The sequence below is a fragment of the Sus scrofa genome, chromosome 5 (assembly GCF_054392235.1).
Source record: "Sus scrofa isolate SSC_HxYL_T2T_F1_AM1 chromosome 5, Sscrofa_HxYL_maternal_Yorkshire_Landrace_v2.0, whole genome shotgun sequence".
Classification (NCBI taxonomy): Eukaryota; Metazoa; Chordata; class Mammalia; order Artiodactyla; family Suidae; genus Sus; species Sus scrofa.
The window spans coordinates 7,465,831-7,471,055 of record NC_139387.1 but is presented as its reverse complement, the minus strand read 5'-3'; positions in this window follow the sequence as shown (position 1 = coordinate 7,471,055).

The following is a 5,225-nucleotide window of genomic DNA, read 5'->3' as shown; positions in this document are numbered from 1 at the left end:
ACTCCCAAATAACAAACCAACTTGTCATTCTCAGTCCTTCTCTGTAGGAATCCAGACCTGCACTTGGTGAAACTCTCCACTCAAGTTGTCGGCCTCATCTCTTTTCAGTGGTCACCATGCATTTTATAGTATGATGGGGCAGATTCAAGTTTCATGGGTCCTAAAGCCTACATATTTGGGAGGAAACTCTCTATGAAAAATGGTACAGGAATTCCCTGGTGGCCTAGTGGTTAAGGATCTAGCATTGTCACTGCCGTGATTTGGGTCACTGCTGTGGCCTGGGTTCCACTCCTGTCCCAGGAACTTCCACATGCCATGGGCATGGCCAAAAAAATGATACAAGTTACATTGAGAAATTAGTAGCTCCCCTCCTGCACATTTGAAGGAGCTGTGCAAGTGAGAGGCCCCAAAGCTTAAGCTTCCTTAACCTCACAGCTAATCCTCTGTGAGAAGAGACAAGGGAGTTTATGCAAGCATCCTCTACCAGTGGTCAGGATGGATTCGCCACTTCACCAGGACTGCAAAAGAACATCCATGCAACCCTCTCATGAACCCATGTATTTCTCCAGGACAGAAAGAAAGAACAAGAATCTCCAAGTTCTAGGTCATGGGGTCTTGTCATTTCTATTTGATGATGTCCTGCCAAACGCCCTCCAAATAAGTGTTGCTAAATCCGCTCCAACTGGCAGTTGTGTGGGATTGTCTCACATCCTTCCCAGGACTGGATCTTTTTTGGGTGTTTTTCCCAAACTGATGGGAAAAATAAGAAAGCACTTCAATGTTATTTTTTATTTTAATTTTTAATTAAAGTATAGTTGATTTACAGTGTTCTGTCAATTTCCATTGTATAGCGAAGTGACCCAGTCATATATATATATACACACACATATCTAAAAATATATATATATGCATTTTTTCTCATATTATCTTCCATCATGTTCTATCACAAGTGATTGAATATAGTTCCCTGTGCTGTACAGTGGGACCTCATTGCTTATCTACTAACCTCAAAATTCCAAATGTTATTTTAATGTACCTATTAATTTATAGGGCTATTGTAACCAAGTACCAGAAATGCTGTAGCTTTAAAAAAAAAAAACCCAGAAATTTATTGTTTCATAGTTATGAAGGCTAGAAATCTGAAATCAAGGGGTCTGCAGGCCATACAGCCTCTGAAACCCGTAGGGGACAATGCTTTCTGGCTTCTTCCTAACTCCTGGTGGGGGTTGTCAATGTTTGGTGTATCACTCTGGTTCTCTTTCCTCACTTGGCATTCTCCATGTGTCTCTGTTGTCACAAGGCCTTCTTCTTACAAGGAGGACACTAGTCATGTTGGATTAGGGGCCTACCCCCCCTCTAGTATAACCTCATCTTAATTAAGTATGTCTGCAACAAGCTTATTTCCAAGTAAGTTCACATTTTGAAGCCTGGGGGTTAGGACATCAACATACTTGGGGCAGGTGAGGGGGGAGGGTAGACACAATTCAGCCCATAACTTTTATCTTTTTGTTTTATTTTATTGCTTTTTAGGGCCGCACCCATGGCATATGGAGGTTCCCTGGCTAGGGGTCAAATCGGAGCTGCAGCTGCCAGCCAACGCCACAGTCACAGCAACCTGGGATCTGAGCCGCATCTGTGACCTACACCACAGCTCACAGCAATACCAGATCCTTAACCCACTGATCAAGGCCAGGGATGGAACCCACATCCTCATGGATCCTGGTTGGGTTTGTTGGCCATGAAGGGAACTCCGGGCTTCTGGTTTTCAAAATGAGCTATTGAAGCCCATATCAGATAAAATGGCCTTCTTTAGTTTCTTTGTTTATTCCACAAATACTTACTGAGACTCTGCTTTGATCTGGGAACAGTTTGAAGCTGAAGATGCAGCTGTGGAAAAGGTGAAGTTTTGCCATCGCCTCCAAGAACCTGTTCCAGGGGAGAGTCATCAAATGGACAAATAAGCAGAGTTCCCTGGTGGCTCAGTAGGTTAAGGATTCAGCATGGTCACTGCCACAGCGAGGGTTCGATCCCTAGTCCAGGAATTTACACATGCCAAGGGCACAGCCAAAAAAAAAAGGACAAATAAGCATGGTATTGATTGACATTAAGTATATTGATGCAAAGATGTAGATGAAGAAAACCAAAGCAGATTTCCTATGGTGGCTCGGTAGGTTAAGAACCCAACATAGTCTCCATGAGGATGTGGGTTCGATCCCTGGCCTCACTCAGTGGATTAAGGATCCCTAAACTGTGGCATAGGCCGCAGGCGTAGATCCTATTCTACGGCTAGCCTGAGAACGTCTATACACCACAGGTTCAGCCGTCAAAAGGAAGGAAGGAAAGAAGAAAAGGAAACCAAAGCGGAGTGAGGGCAGGTGGAGGGGGGACTATTTGGGGCAGGACCCTCAGGGAGGGCCTCGCAGAGAAGGGCCTTTGGAGCCGAGCGCTGAAGGTGAGGAGCGAGCTTTCCAGGCACAGGCTGGAGCCGGGGACAGACCTGGGTGTCTGAGCAAGGAGGCCAGCGTGGCTGGGGCGGCGCCAGCAAGGGTGAGCCCCGTGGGAAGTAAAGGCCGAGAGCAGCCAGATCTGGCAGGACTACAGTCGTGGACTGGGGAGTCTATTCCAAGGGTTCTGGGAAGCCAAAAGAGGGGAGTCACCTGCTCTGATATATGTTTTGGAAGACGGCCTCTCTCTGATCCATGAAAATACACTGTAGGGGGGCAGATGTGGCAGCTGTCGGGGAACCAGGACAACAGTGGGGAATGCCGAGAGCGGTGCTGGGTGCTGGGTGGATTTTGAAACGAGTGCTTTTGACACTTGGTGAAGGGTTGGAGAGAGGGACGTAAAGCAAATAGAGGGTCCTAGGGTGACTTCCAGGCTTGTGTCCTAAGGCACCGGGTGAACAGTAGTGCCGTTTACTAAGGAAGAGAGGCTCTGTGGATTCACCCTTCCGTGTTGAAAGGTCTTTTAAACACCTGAGTGGAGGCGTCCAGCAGACAATTATGTGTGCACGCCAGGAGCTCTGCAAAAAGGCTGGAGGTGGAGTTCCCGTCATGGCTCAGTGGTTAACAAATCCGACTAAGAACTATGAGGTTGTGGGTTTGATCCCTGGCCTCGCTCAGCGGGTTAAGGATCTGGCGTTGCCGTGAGCTGTGGTGTGGGTTGCAGATGCAGCTCAGATCCTGTGTTGCTGTGGCTGTGGCATAGGCTGGTGGGTACGGCTCCAATTAGACTCCTAGCCTGGGAACATCCATATGCCGTGAGTGTGGCCCTATAAAAGCCAAAAACAAACAAACAAAAAAACCCAAAGAGGCTGGAGGTGAAGATATAATTGGGGGTTCATTGGCAGAGTTCCCAGCACGGGGTTAGGTCAGATCACCTATGGAGTGAGCGTCAATAGAGAAGAGAAGGGGCCCCAGGAGCACACAGAGGACAGGAGCCGTCAGGCTCCACGCGGCCCCAAGTCCACGTCTCCCAGGCCACCCACGTTACCTGGATCCCCAGCCTCACACACTTGCTAATCTGCCAAGTGCTCCCACCGTGCTGTGGGACCTGCAGCCTGCCGTCCTCGAGATCGTCTCTATCTGCCGCCTCTTCTCTGCTAACCTGACTCTCCCCTGAGGACACTGCTTCCTCTCAGCCCTGAAATGGAGACAGTGTTTTCTTCCAAACTCCCTGTACCAAAGGGCTGGAGGCGGGATGGGGCTTCTCCACGCTACTCACTGCCTCTCCTAGCCACCGTCCCTCTCTCCTTCCTCAGACCCTTTTGCACAGGCCCTTGGGTGATGTCCCTGCTTGCAGGTCACCTGCCTTCCTCCCAGGGGCTGCACCTTGTCCCCAGGGCTCACTCTCTCTCCTCCTCTCCTCCTTCCTGCCTTCCATTTTATGAATCCTACATCCATGTAGACAATCCGTCCAACCCCTGGGCACTCAGTTCCCTGACTCCCATGCTGCCAAGGATGTGTTCTTGGGCTACTTGCTGCCCTTGTTATGCCCTGGACCTTGTCCCTTGCGAGAACAACAGCACCTCTGGACCTTCTACATTAAACACTCTGTCTTATTGGAGAACAGACTTGTGGTTGCCAAGGGGATGGACTGGGAGTTTGGGGTTGGTAGATGCAAACTACTACATTTATTTTTTTATGTTTTATTTTATTTATTTATTTACTTATTTTTTGCTATTTAGAGCCACACCCACGACATACAGAAGTTCCCAGACTGGGGGTCAAATCGGATCTACAGTTGCTGGCCTAAGCTACAGCCACAGCAACATGGGATCCAAGCCACATCTGCGACCTACACCACAGCTCACCGTAATGCCAGATCCTTAACCCACTGAGCGAGGCCAAGGATCAAACACAAATCCTCATGGATACTTGTCAGATGTATTTCCCCTGAGCCACAATGTGCACCCCCAAAAAACTATTACATTTAGAATGGATAAGTAGGAGTTCCTGTTGTGGCTCAGTGGTAACAAACCTGACTAGTATTCTTGAAGATGCTGGTTTGATCCCTGGCCTCCCTCAGTGGGTTAAGGATCCATCATTGCTGTGAGCTGTGGCATAGGTTGCAGATGCAGCTTGGATCTGGCGTGGCTGTGGCTGTGGTGTAGCTCCAATTTGACCCCTAGCCTGGGAACCTCCGTATGCTACAGGTGCGGCCCTAAAAAGACAGGAAGACAGACAGACAGACAGACAGAAAGAAAAGAATGGATAAGTAATGAGGTGCCGCTGTGCCGCACAGGGAACTATATCCCACCACTGTGATAGGACATGATGGAAGATAATATGAGAAAAAGAATGTATGTGTATGTCTTTGCTGGACAGCAGAAATTGGCAGAAGCTGTCAATCAACTATGTTTAATAAAAAAAATTGATACAACAGAAAAAAAAAACAAAAAACAAACCGGTCTTGGACTTCCACCTCCAGCTATGCCTCCTCCGTTCTAGTCTCCTGATAAGACAACTGCCCCCCTGTGTGGTGCCCCTAAGCCACTGGCCCTCCGTCTTTTAACGGGTCTCCACCGCCTTTCCCATCCGCACGTCCCTCGTTACCCACATCATCGCCACGGCCCGTCGCTGTAGTCCACGCCTTGCAGAACCGCCGGGAAAGGCAGCCAGCCTTACTTGGACGTTATCACGAAAACCTCAAGGAGGGCCTCCATGCTGCCCGGCAACCACCCCACCCCAGAGGCTGGTCTCTTCTCTCTCGCGTCTCAGAGTCTC